The sequence below is a fragment of the Sus scrofa genome, chromosome 1 (genome assembly GCF_054392235.1).
Source record: "Sus scrofa isolate SSC_HxYL_T2T_F1_AM1 chromosome 1, Sscrofa_HxYL_maternal_Yorkshire_Landrace_v2.0, whole genome shotgun sequence".
Taxonomy (NCBI): Eukaryota; Metazoa; Chordata; class Mammalia; order Artiodactyla; family Suidae; genus Sus; species Sus scrofa.
In genome coordinates, this window is record NC_139383.1 from 52,561,297 (window position 1) to 52,576,163 (window position 14,867).

General features: G+C 36.2%; 1 protein-coding gene and 1 long non-coding RNA gene across 6 annotated transcripts in view; both read left to right on the forward strand.

Annotated features, from left to right (window-relative positions):
• Positions 1–14,867, forward strand: part of KCNQ5 (potassium voltage-gated channel subfamily Q member 5) — a 504,676-nt gene that overhangs the window by 109,817 nt on the left and 379,992 nt on the right. The window lies entirely within an intron of this gene.
• LOC146406076 (uncharacterized) lies at positions 1,088–13,167 on the forward strand. The gene is made up of 3 exons (XR_014805210.1): positions 1,088–1,164; positions 12,010–12,082; positions 13,145–13,167. It is a non-coding gene; the product is annotated as an uncharacterized LOC146406076 (long non-coding RNA).

Consider the following 14,867-nt stretch of genomic DNA (forward strand, 5'->3'; position numbering starts at 1 on the left):
CATTTTAACCATTTTAGATGTAACTTGATCTAAAATGCAGCTTCCCTTCAGGTAATGTAGCAGCAGTCACTCACTACTTAGAAAAATTCAAAATCAAACTATGAAGTAGCAGTAGAAGTATCACTATATACTTAAAAGCATTAATAGATAAGTAAGCTATAGTTTTGCTCTAGTGATGATGAGTCCAAGTGTTATTAAATCTAATTAATAAAATCTTTCGTAACATAAAGAATGTATTTCATTATTTTTCATGATTTTAGTCATTAAAATGTAATTTAATTATGTTAATAGAATTTTAATGGAATTTAATCTAACATTACCATGCAGCTTCGTAATCTGAAATATAAAATAAATACAAGCCAATTTTATTTTCATTTTTCATTATACAGTATAATGGAGGAAAATAGCATAACAGCAATTTCACAAATTCAATTTATTAACTTCTGTGGTAGTGACCATACCAATATTGTGTTACCATAAACATACGCCCTTTGAACATCCAGATCCCATTAGGGATCTGTTAGGACTGTGCTTGTGTTCACTGTGTATCCATCACAAGCAGCTTATAAAGAAAAGGGTGCTACAGCTGGATTCTGCTTTCGGGTTTGTATTTTTACCAGGTCAGTAACACAGACCTTCACAAACCAGGTCACAAACACCACAGCCTTCTCTCTGGTGAACTGGTAATTCTAATCTAAACCCTTCCTATCTTACCAAGAAGTCCTAACTGAAGTAAAAATCAAGTGCTGGATACAGTATGAGTTTTTGTTATTGTAGCCCTCATGATAAGCCACGTTTTGCTGTATTAACAAAAGAAAAGCAAAGCCCCAAATTTCAGTGGCTTGAAGAGTGGATGTTTGTGTCCCTCTCATGTGCACATCTGCAGGAGCTCGGCTTCTTGTAATCCCCTCGATGCTGCAGCCAACCCGTGCGTCCACAACCACCACCCAGGGGAAAGCTGCTGGCAATCATGCTCTGGCATTTAAAACTTCCTCCTGGACAGGCCCTGTGACTCTACTCACATTCATTGACCAATGCAAGTCACAAAGTCACACCACACTTCATAGGTAGGAAGTACTTTCCACCAGAGGCCTGAAGGGGAGCGGGCAGGCACATCTGTGACATGAGTGATGAGCTCTAATGATTATCAGAGGCATTTAAAAGGTAGGACTCTAGCTTATCTATTTAGTGAAGAAGTTAGTTTTGTCTGGCAATGGTAGGAATGACCATTATGTAACTTTCTATTATGAATTATGTATATGTGCCCCCAAGATTTGATAAGAGGAGAGGTTTGGATATAAAGATAAATAAAAATAAGGATACCTTTTTTGAGGCATATAATTAGTTATTAGGGACGTTTTATATACATGTATTTGTAAATACAGAATATTTAATGTGTTTATATACTAGAAATATATATTACATATATAAATAATACTATATAATACAGTTATATGAATATTATCTATACTAGAAATATATGACAATGTTATATATACTAGAAATATATGTATATTATATATTTCAAACATTTTATATGTTTATATACTAGAAATATATATATACCAGGACTATATTTTTATATGTAGAATATTTTATATATGTATGATATTCATAAAGTTATACATATATTGTAAATGCTAGAAACATGTATATATATACTAGAAATATATATATATGAAAAAAATATATCGACAGAGGGACACCGCACTTGCTAAGGAATTTTATAGCAAGACTGGAGATTTTGGGGCGGGGGAAATCTCCTGAATGGGAGAAATATGAATTTATAGAGAGGAAAAGATGAACTAACTAAAAATTTAACACAGAAATTCTGATTTCTGCACTATTCTTAATGAGCACATTTCTGTTGTTTTTGCTAAAATATCAGGACCTTTTAATCTAATGACTCAGCTTTTCTGTGTCCCTGTCTCTCCTGCACTTTGCCTTATTGCTTTGCCATTTAAAAGTCTAGCAGGGAATGAAATTTTGGAAACTGTGTCCATTTCTATGTGCTTGGTGACTACTTAAAACTGAAAAGATCAGTTAAGAAATCATTGGCTCCTTTATATGTTTTTTGGTCACCTCTAATAATTTAATTGCTTAAATTGTGCTCTCCAGACTTAGCAATTCCTTACAGTATCCAATCAATAAAAGACTAAATGTTTTAAATCTAGTGAATGTAGTGACTTTGACATTCTACCTTTTCTAGGACCCACCTGCCGTGGTTGAGTATCCTTGTTCAGTACTGGCCACAGTCAAGGCTAGGATCAATTGGAGTACTTGCAACTTCTCATTAGCTTTACTACATTTTAGCTTATGTCTATGGAAGAATTGCATCCATGCTCTCCTTAAACTGACCTTATATTTTGCTTTGGAATTAAAGGAACTTTTTGAGATAAAAATTAGGTGCTGCCTTGATGCTAGTCCTAGTGAATTTCCAACTCTTCTTAAAGGAGTAGTTGTATTGGTTTTCTAGGATTTCCATAAGCAATTACCACAAATTGGGTGGCCTAAAACAACAAAATTTTATTCTCTCACAATTCTGAGGCCAGAAGTCTGAAATCAAGGCATGAGAAGGTCCTGTTTCCTCTGAAGGCTCCGGAAAGGAATCTTTTCTTGCTTCTTCCTAGCTTCTGGTGATGCCCATAGTCCTCAGAATTCCTTGGCTTGTAGCCACATCACTCCAGTCTCTGCCTCTGTCATCACATGGCTATTTTCCCTCTGTCTCTCCTGTGTATCTCTGTGTCTTTGTCTTCAAATTTTTCTTGTTTTTTGAGGACACTAGCCATTGGATTTAGAGCCCGCTGTGACCTCTTCTTAACTATATTACATCTGCAAAGATTTTATTTCCAAATACAATCTCATTGACAGGTACTGTAGGTTAGGACTTTAACATCTTTAGAAGAGACACAGTTCAACTCACAACAAGGACATTATTGAAACTTTTCTGTAATTCTCTGGCACACCCTTTGCAAGATCCTATGAAGGGAGCCCTCTGGTGGTCTACTGGTTAGGACTTGGCACGTTCACCTCTGTGGACCAGGGTTCAGTCACTGGTCTGGGAACTGAGATCCCATATCAGGCTGCTACACTGTGGGCAAAAAAGAGAAAAAGAAAAAGATCTTATGGAACTCCCCTTCTCCCAGCCCCAAAATACATGACATAGACTAATTCCATTAAGATAATTCCCTGTGCTTCTAATTGCCATTAAAATTTTGCATTACTGTTTACTTGCCCTAAGACCTGGTTCCTTGGTAGCAGCTTTTCTCTTTCTCATGATTCTCTCTGTGGGACTTGTCAAACTTTTACCTTGTTTTTAAAAGCATTGGAAGACAGTTCAGGTGAACCAGAGGAGACATGCCAGTGATAAAGGGTGAGTCATTCTTCCCCCTTGTCAGGGATGCTCTGAGAGATAGTAATAGTCGCTGTCATTGAACTTAACTCTGAAACAATGGCAGAAAAAAATATGGCTTGCACTGCTTTTAATGAAGATACTTAGAACTGCTTTTCCCTTTTGCTTTTCAACTGCTATTTTGGGTACATTTCACTAAACACTTTTTAAAAATTTAAGCAAAATCTTGGAACCCATCTTTTCTTTCAAAGTAACATTATATAATTTTGAGTATAGGAATAAGGGAAAAAGTTGGAATATCTCATTTAGGATAATAAATTGAGATTCAGTTGGGATGGATAATACAGTAGTCACTCCTTATCTACAATTTCGCTAAAATTATTTGGAAAATTCCAGAAATAAACAATTTATGATTTGAAATTGCACATCCATTCTGAATAATGTGATGAAACTTCCCACTGCCCTGCCCGGGAGCCCCAACCATCGACATCATCCTGGCGCCGTGATCCAGGATCACTCAAAACAGGCATTCCTCCTTCTGACTTACCATCAGAAGACCAGACTAACACTTGGTCACAATACCCATGTTATTCACTCACTTCTCATCACAGAGGCATTTTATCATCTCACATTCTCATAGGAAGCAGTACTATACTGTAGTACAGTAAGATCTTTTGACGAAGAGACCACATTCACATCACTTCTATTATAATATATTGTTCTAATTGTCCTATTTTTCTATTAGTTACTGTTGCTAATCCTCACTGTGCTTAATTTATAAATTAAACTTCATCATAGGTCTGTATTTATAGAAAAAAGAAACATAGTATATATAAGATTTGGTACTACCCACAGTTTCAGGCATTCACTGTGGGTCTTGGAACATGTTTCCTGAGTTTAAGGCAGAACTACCATAAATTGAGATGCAATAATATCATCTTATCTTTATTTTTAACAATGTCCTTTTATGTTAAACTATATTACTATGTTAAATAATTTATACCATACATTATATATACTAACATACTGGTTGCCCCAAGCAGTGAAATGACTTGATTTTGTCTAGAAGAACTGCAAACTCATTTAACTATAGTAACAAAAGATGATATGTTATAGTGTAACCCTGCCCAGAAGAGACAAGGGTATGGATTTTGAAGTTCATAAGAATTATATAATTTTATGATTCTTCTATTTACCTGTCCCTGATTCACAGAGCATTACTTGGCAGCCTATTACAAATGAGAATCTCGAGCCCCATTCCAAACCTATTGAATCAGAATCTGCATTTTAAGCAAACTATTATGTATGGAATGGATAAAGAACAAGGTCTTACTGTATAGCAGTATATTCAATATCCTGTAATAAACCATAAAAAGAATATGAAAAAGTTTTATATATATATATATAATCTGAATCACTTTGCTGCACAGCTGAAATTGACACAACATTGTAAATAAACTGTATTTTAATAATTTTTAAATAGAAATTTTTTAAAAAGAATCTGCATTTAACAAGATCCTTAAGTGAACTGAATGCATATTAAATTTTGAGAAGCCTGATGACTTTCATTTAACTGAGAGATGGCTTAATTCTTACACTTTACTCTTCCATAGTGTTTTTTTTTGTTTTTTTGTTTGTTTGTTTGTTTGTTTGTTTTTAGTTGTTGTTTATACCTTCATCAAGAGGTATGAGGCCCATACTAATAAAAATGAGTTTAATAATCACTTTGGGTGAAAATCTCATTAAATCAGGCAAGTGTTCTTGAAGAGCTTGTAAACAGATGTTCATAATGGAGAGCACAGTGTATTAGACAAGACAGCCCTGTCCACACCAGAGACTTGCCAGGAGAGCTCAGTGAGTGCAAGTGGTGAGTGTCTAGAGGGAACAAGAAGGCCCAAGTGTTGCATTGAGGCAAATCATCAGTGTCTAGTGTGCCAGGGAAAATTAGTGTTTTTCCTGCACCAGCTCTGACATGTTCACACATGAATGTATTTCATTCAGAAAAAGTCAAAGCTCTCGAATGGCACAGTCTGGTTTTATGAGAAACAGATGTGTCATGGTTCACCCACTCCCTGACCACCGGTGGTTTGCCCATGACTCAACCCTGTTGAATAAAGGGAGTTAACTCTTGGATGGTGAACAAATTCTAAATTACATATTTATTTTCTTCCTCTTCATAGTTCTCCTCCTTGCTCATGGCCATGAGTAGTTTGAATAAACTACAAAAGGAATTCTCAACACTCCAAAGCATTTTCATCCAAAGGCAAGTCCTTGCTCTGATATTTAGATTGAGGTCCTATTAAAAAGTTCAAACAGAATACCAACTTGTCAAGCCAATTAGAGTGATTTTTGTTTATAGCTTAAAGGCATGTGGTTGTGAGGTGTTTTCACTCTCTACTTAGTCTTTGGTTGAGGGTAGGAATTATTCTCATTCAGAAATATGCTTTGCTTGTCACTGGTCTGTCGCTTAATCCTCAGCTACCTTGTTCATGGAATTACATAGATAGATGAAAACCATTAATATTCCACAAACTCAGTACCTGCTGTTAAAACTCACTTTCAACCACTTCCTCCAATTGCGCCAAGTAGCCAAAAGGAAAGATTTGAACTTCATTACATTTAATTTCTCCTGCCATGCTCTGCTTTCCGTTCCACAGAAAATGAGCAGGGAAATGATCCAAACATAGGTAGGTGTATGGAAAAACACAAGGCACAAAAGGCCCACATAGGGACCAATCAAGCCTTGAACAGTCGCTGACAATATTTTTAAAAATATTTTCATTTCCATTTATGTAATCAACTTAGGGTTGTTTTGACATACCTCTGAGGCATTTGGTTTTCCTTTTCACAGAATATTTTTTATTTCTTTCTTCAGAAATCCCTACCTAATTAAAAACAAACATATATATTAATATGGCCTGTCCAGGGTACTTCACCATTCATGGTTCAATTATAATTACAGTGACAACACTAACCAAAACACAAAACCATTTTTAAAACCCATAATTACTTCATTATTTATAATTTTTAAATTGAAATGCAAAAAACAAAATTTAAATTCTATAAAACCTTGGTCTGTGTTATCTTGCTATTCAGAATGACACATGGCAAATTCTACATTCTTTTTATAAATTGGAAAACTTAAATGACAAAGAAGAAAAATAACCTGGCCTAAATGTGAGTCATTCACAAACATTGGAAAGAAACTCCCAAATGTATTTCCTAAAAGAGTGTTTTGTGAGTTCACATGTACTACTTATATCCAGAGTTAAAGAATACTCTGGAGATAAATAATCTGTGAAGTCTGATGATTAACAATTACTTAGTAATAAAGACTTGCTAGAAACCATTTGCAATGTCATTTTAGACTTAGTTTTTGTTTGTTAGTTTTATGGGCACACTCATGGCATATGGAAGTTCCTGGGGGAGGGGTTGAATCTAAGCCTCAGCTTCAGCAGCGATGCCAGATCTTTTAAGCCACCGAGAGGGGCCAGGGATTGAACCCATGCCCCGGCAACCACCGGAGACACTGCAGTCAGATTCTTAAGCCAATGCACCACAGTGGGAACTCCTAGATTTAGTTTTCAAAAGAAGACATTCCATTTCAACAAACAGGTTTGGAAATAGGACAACTTAAAGTTTACTCAGGTCAGATAACCCTCAGTGAATTTTCAGTGTACTTTGGGATTAAACACTTTATGAACAATAAAACCAGATGACGGTAGATTTGGGTCATAGACTGAGCTATAGAAAAGTAATGAGGTTTTTTGTTTTTTTTTGTTTTTTTTTTTTTTAAGTTGAAGTGATTTTTGTCCTGCTGCTAAAGTATGGTGCTTTTTAAGTCCATTTGATTAAAAAATCCACAACACAGATATTTCAGAATGTAAAGCCACTTTGTGATCAAGTATGTTTCCATTTGATACATTAAAAATCACTAAATTTGAAATCAGAGTTCCTGTCGTGGCTCAGCAGAAATGAATCTGACTAGCATCCAAGAAGACACAGGTTCGATCCCTGGCCTCGCTCGGTGGGTTAAGGATCCGGTGTTGCTGTGAGCTGTGCTGTAGGTTGCAGATGTGGCTTGGATCTGATGTTTCTCTGGCTATGGTGTATGCCAGTGGCTACAGCTCTGATTCAGCTCCTAGCCTGGGAACCTCCATATGCCATGGGTGTGGCCCTAAAAAGACAAAAAAAAAAAAAAAGAAACTAAAAAGCTCTGAATTAAATAAATACATCATTCTAAAAAGCCTGATCCACTGGTCATGTTTAAACTGACTTTGTGTCTTAAAAGCAAAGCTATAATGATGCCAAGATTATAAATCCTTTTACCTGATTATAGCATCCTAAAAATGACTTTGTACTATTAAGTCCTTCCATTTCCATCCCTTCAACATGTATTTAGTGTTTTTCATCAATTTGTGTCATTCAAAAATGTACACTGTCAGAGTATGCCAGTTGACCAAAGATATTATTCTAGATGTTCTCTTGCACAAGCTGGCAGTGGGGTACAGAAAAATGGCTGATATGTTGTTCCTGCCATTAAGAAGCCTGCAATTTGGCTCAGTAAAAAAAAATTGGTCCAAAATTAGCTTTAATACAAGAAAGATTATTGAAAGCATTGGTGGGAGAGGTAAAGACATGGAGGGGGAGTGAGAAATAATATTTGAACTGTATTTAGGGGATAGGCAGTGCCTTTGATAAAAACGTTGGGAGATAATTCCAAGGAGAGAGTTCAGTGTGAGCCAAGGCACAGACTCACGAAAGCACAGGGTGCATTTAGGTAATGAATCATCTGGTAGGATTTGAGTTTGGAGTAGAAAAGGGGACTAGAAAATATGGATGAAAATGAGGTAAGGCCATTTTGAGAAGGCTTAATAATGTGCTATGGAGGTAAGACCATTCCTCTTGGTAATGGGGAACCACAAAAGTATGGTGAGTTTTTCTGTCATTAAACCATATTCACATTGTTTATAATAAGCATAAATGTAAAGAAAAATATATACTTAGAAGCCAAAACCATCAAATAGCTTGAATCACTTGAAACTGCCGTTTTTGAAAGTCAGTAACAGTCAAATATCCATTTTCACCTTAATTCATCTTTAAGTCAGAAATGAGTAATTTTGTCGTAACTTGTTTTATTAGAAGACATTCTTAAAATGTTATGCAAATAAGATTGAGAGTGGCATCACTGTGATTTAATGCAAAAGTAGTGGATTGCTTCTACACTTTTTCTGGTCATCTACTATGTCCTAAGCACACATTACAAACTTCTATTAATGTATTACTAGATTCACAGTAAGGATTAATTATGGTCAGAATGTTTATATAAACTTCACCAGATCATTGGTAAGTAAATGATAGTGTTGGATTTCAAAGTTCTTTTGCTTTTTGTTTATTTGGGATTTTAGCTTTGATTATTGCTGCTTTGGGGAGCTAAGCTATTTCTGCAGCAGAAACAGCCATTTCCTAGTGAAAAATCATAGATTTGTGGAGCACATGTCTGAACAAGACAGAATCAGGTGATGACTGAACAGCAGTCACCAAGAAAGACATTGTCCTTTTTCTTATGGAGCTTGTATTCGAATTGGGAGATTGAGTTTAAATTACTTGAATTGAGATATAGATTTTAAAAAAAAACACCAAATACAAACTAGCTGCTCCACTAAAATCAAGCTATGTGCTACGAGACATCGTACAGGTCAGTATAAAGTACGTTGATCCCAGGCCAGGAAGCATGGCCCCAGACATTTAAGTTAAGACCTGAGCATTAGGCATTAACAGGTAAGGGGAATAAGAGGATTTTAGGCAAATAAAATCACTTTTTTTTCCTATTTTTGCCTTCTTCAAAAAATAGCTCTATCACACAGCAGATGAGCTTGAAAGCAAAAGCAAGGGTGTTAAAGAACACACGAGTTCCACTCTGGCCCTGCCTCATTCGTGGATGTGGGTGTCATCTCCAACATCAACACCACCACAGTCATCACACACAGGACCCCACACCCTCCTGAATTTCTCCCTCTACTGTGCACACACTTTATACGGATGAACTGGGACGCCAGTACATGTGAAGTAGGAAACTAGATTAGGCTATTCCGAAGCTCTGTTCTGTCCTCATAATCTGGCATATTGTGTTTCGGGTTCTTATGCTGCCATTATTTGAATATGTCATTTTATCAGAAACAGGGCATAGTGAATATATGCGGTGGCAAAGGGCAGGAAACAAAGAGTCAATTAAATTGATCTGGATGCTTCTAGATTCTAAAAGAATGGTTTTCGAAGAGACGGGAAAACTGTGTACCCATTGTGAATGTTTGAAAGTTATTTATACACTAATAATGAAATTAATGCAGGGAGTTCCCAGTGTGGCTCAGCGGTAACAAACCCAACTACTATCCATGAGGCTGTGGATTTGATTCCTGGCCCTGCTCAGTGGGTTAAGGATCTGGCATTGCCGTGAGCTGTGGTGTAGATCGCAGACACTTCTTGGATCTGGCATTGCTGTGGCTGTGGTGTAGGCCGGCAGCTGTAGCTCCAATTCGATCCCTAGCCTGGAAACTTGCATTTGCCATAGGTGCAGCCCTTAAAAATTAAAAAATAAAAATAAAATAAAATTTAATGCAATTTCTTGATCACCAAGGAGATGGAAAGTTTGCTTTCATAGAAGGAACATTTTAATTTATTTGTTATTAAAACAAAGGATGTCAAATATTAAACTATGTAGGCTAATCAGAGAAAACATTGAGATTTGAGGGAGAAAATAGTGGAATAAATCTGGTTTTTGGTTACCTTTCAATCCTTTCTTTATTCTGGTACTGAATTCCTAAAGAGAGAAGAATTCATACTTCAGCTTCTATGTATTCCATTAGCTTTGTTTAGGGATCTTTTCCCTCTGAATGTTCTAAAAAATACCATGCCCAATACAAATACATTTCTATGTTTTGATAATTATGAATAGAACTGCTATAAACATTCTCATATAGGTCTTTGTGGGGGTATTTTACATGGATAAATATGTAGAAGAAAGACTCCTGGGTTGAATGGTAAGTGTATGCTTAACTTATTCGGAAACTGCCAACTATTTTTCCAAAGTGGCTATATCATTCTTCATTCCAGTTGGCAATGTGTGAGTTTCAGTTGCTCAGAATCTAGGCCAGCACATGGTAGTGACATCTAAAAAATGTTTAGTCTTTCTAGTTGTTGTATAATGGTGTCTTATTGTAGTTTTAATTTGCATTTCTCTAATTCCTAACAGTGAGGAACATCTTTGCGTGTGACTTTCCACCCATTTCTCTGCTTAGGGGAAGTATCTTATTTTTATTTTGTTCATTAAAAAAATAAGTTCTTGGAGTTCCCGTCATGGCTCAGTGGTTAACAAATCTGACTAGGAACCATGAGGTTGTGGGTTCGATCCCTGGCCTTGCTCAGTGGGTTGGGGATCCTGTGTTGTGGTGAGCTGTGGTGTAGGTTACAGACACAGCTTGGATCCTGCATTGCTGTAGCTATGGAGTAGGCCGGAGGCTACAGCTCTGATCAGACCCCTAGCCAGGGAACCTCCATATACTGTGAAAGCAGCCCTAGAAAAGGCAAAAAGACAAAAAAAAAAAAAAAAAGTTCTTTGTTTTGTAAGAGTTCTTTATAAGTTATGAATGGAAGTGTTTTTACTAGATATGTATCTTGTAAACATTTTCTATAAATCCCATGACTTGTCTTCTCATTTACTTAGCCGTCTCTTTTTAAAGTATGTAGATTCTTTGAACTTGCCTATGTATACATCATGTGATCTGCAAATAAAATACAGTTTTATTTCTTTCTTTCTATCCGAATACCTTTCATTTCTTTTTATACTTTATTGCATTGGCTAGGACCTCTACTACAATGCTGAATTGGAGTAGTGAGGGCAGGCAGTCTCACCATGTTTCAGTGTTAATGGTAGTTTTGTCGCAGGTGCCCTTTATTGAGTTAAGGAAGTTCCCTTCCATTCCTAGTTTACTAAAAGTTTTTATTATGAACAGATCCTGAATTTTGTCAAATGCCATTTCTATAGCTACCGAGACAATTAAATTATTAATGCAGTCCTTGTTGTTAGTTGTGGAATATTGAATGAATTGTATTTCTAGGAGAAATGCACTTTGACATAAATGTATTATCTTTTTTCTATACCATGAGATTTGACTTACTGAAATTTCGTTGTGGTTTGTGAATATATTTTATATCAGCAATTCTTAACCGGAGACAAGTTTGCTTCCCAGGGGACGTTTGACAGTGTCTGTAGACATGTTTGGATGTTACAACTAGGAAGAGGGGGATTTGCTGCTGGCATCTCGTGGGTAGAGGCCAGGGATGCTGCTCAACACCCTAAATCGCACAGGACAGCTCCCAAAAGCAAAAAAAAAAAAAAAAAATTATCTGGTCCCAAATGTCAGTAGTAACAAATTCGAGAAATTCTGCTTTATAGGATCTTTAAAATTTGTCCATGTGTTTTAGGGCCCAGAATATGACTGTCTTAGTGAATGTTCAATGTACATGCAAAAACAAAACGTGTGTTCTCTTGATGTGGTTGGTGGGGGGACTGTTGTTAAATGTCAGCTAGGTCAGGTTGGTTGATGGTGTTAAAGCCTCCGCAACAGGACTAAATCTCTAATCTCCTTGCTCGATAGATGGCTGGGGAAGAGTGCTACTGTCTTCCAGCTGCAGTGATGAACCTGTCACCTCCCCTTTCAGCTCTGTCAGGTTAGCTTCACATATTCTGTAGCTGTGTTGTTGGGTGCTTTCAGGTTTTGATAAATTCTTGAAGAATTAACCTCTTTATTATTACATAATGTCTCTCTTATTTATTCCTAGTAATATTTTTCTCTTTTTTTGTCTTTTTAGGGCTACACCCATGGCATATGGAGGGTCCCAAGTTAGGGGTCGAATCAGAGCTATAGCTGCTGGCCTACACCACAGCCACAGCAACACCGGATCCTTAACCCACTGAGCAAGGCCAGGAATCAAACGTGCATCCTCATGGATGCTAGTCAGATTCATTTCCCCTGAGCCATGACGGGAACTTCCCTAGTAATATTTCTTGTTGCAAAATCTACTCCCTTTTGTATTAATGTAGTCATGCCAGCTTTCTTTTGATTAGTGATGATGTGACATATTTTTTATCCTTTGCTTGTTTACCTATCAATGTCTCTATATTTAAAGTGTGTTTTTATACACATCATATGATTGAGACCTTCTTTAATTCAAGTTGACAATTTCTATCTTAATGAAAATGTTTTAGAGCATTTAGTGATTATTGGTAATGGTGGATTTAATTCCATCATATTGCTAGTTATTTACTGTCAATTCTATGTGCTCTTTTCTTCTTTTTTCTTCTTTTTCTATCTTTGAAGTAATTAAATGTATTTCATGATTCTATTTTATCTCCATTATTGGCCTATTAGTTGTTCTTCTTTTTTAAAAATTTTAGTTCTAGATTTTATAATATACATCTTTAAGTTTTCATAGCCTACCATCAAATAGCTTTATACTGTTTCACCCATAGTATAAGAACCTTCAACACATACTCCATTTACTCCTTTGTGCTATTGTTACCATTTTTTCTTACTTCTGCAGATAAACTTCACACTACATTATGACTGTTTTGCCTTAGACAATCATATTATCTTTAAAAGGGAGAAAAAATATCTTTCATATGTACCTTTCTTTTTACCTTTTCTAGTGCAGTTTATTTCTTTAGATAGCTCCAGATTTCCATTCTGTATTCTGCCCAAAGAACTTCCTTTTACTTTCCTTGTACTGCAGGTCTGCTGGCTCCATACCTGTCCCCCTGCAGCAGCTGGTTGCTTGCATGCTTCTGCCTCAACAGGGACCTCTCTTTTGTTCCTGCTCCCAGCTTTTCCAAGAGCTCTGGATGAGGGACCCATGGGCAAGAACCGATGATCAAGTTGTGGACTTCCCTGTGTGTAATCCTCAACTATTTCAAACTGACACATTAGCCATACTTGTCCCTTACAGATTCATTAGAATGTTGGATAATTTCTTCCTACCCCTTTGTAAGGAGGTCCCCTCTTCCTCTCATGTTTTGCCAAAGATGAGACATGAGTGTGTTCCCCTTAGATGAGCTTGTTACTCTTTGGAAACCAGTTTACTTAGTTGTCTGGCACCTCAGCTCTCTAATGGGCTCAAGGGAAGTTGAAATTTTGTGCATCTTCTGGCTTTGGTCACTGATAAAAGGGAACAACACTCTTGTGGTTTTGTATGTACTCTACCTCCTCTGTTGACGTGGGCCTCCCCTTTTCACCTCTTCAGTAAATACAAATGTTAACTAATCCTGGATTTGAAATAGCTCAAAGCATTTTGGAACTCCATTTTACATATATTTTAGAATGGAGCCTATATTGCCCTGGAGTATCTTATTATTTTAGTTGTTAATTATCCAGATGGATGTGTGTCACATATTAGTTCCTTGTGGTGTTTTTGATTTTAGAGATTTTTTTTATCATGACATCAAAGGGTGTATTTCTTCACAAGTATTAGAATCATTTCCCCAAAAGCACTAACTGTGAAAGTTCTGTAAACTCCATGGATCAAAGTTGAGGGGCATTTGGAGGTGATGGTCATGGTGAGATAAACCTTGTCATCTGCTTACATTCATATTTATTACATTGTACTTATTTTAATTCCTATAATTTTATATGTAAGATTAATAGCCAGCTGATCTCTAGAACATATTTCGCATTCCCTGTTTCTATGTACTCAAATAATTTACATATACTTACTTGATAAAAGTTATTTAAGTCCATTAAAATCAATAGTTATTTTTAACTCCTTTGAATCCAGACTGCATACAAAAAACAAAATTTCAGGGTTTTTCTTGAAATACTTAGATATTACTATATCAGGATCAAGGCCAGCTTCTGCATGTTGAAAGCTGCCTTCTAGATGTGTGAAAGGTAATATGTCAAATCAAATATAAAGAATAATGCTAATGCCCGTGAAATCATTTCATCTTCATTTAGGCTGGGATATAATGTCATGAAGAAATTTAACATTAGATATGAATGATTACAAAAGGAAACTGTTGGGCTATAACAGAGCATTCAAATTGAATTTTTCATGCAGCACACTCATACATCAGCCCTTTAAAAAATGTGAATCAGATGAACTCATAGCAGTTGTGAAAGATGAAGCAAAGTTTGCCAAGGGAGGCACCCTCGGTAAACACTATTCACATAACATTGTCTGGTTAGTATGCACTGAAGGCATCTTTTAAGGAAGCATATGTGCATCTTTGTGTACATACCTTTATAGTTGACCTTTTTTTAGAATTTTCCACCACAATAAAATCAATGTTATTAGGAAATTAACATTTAATTTAAATCTATTTCTAAGAACAGAAGAAAAGTAGCAAAGTTCATTATGACATTAAAAGGCCTATCAGTGAGCTCTTTCTGGAGTCTGAGGAGTTTAATATTTGATTCGGAGGACATCAAGAAATATTTATCTCCCAGACACAGACCAGGTG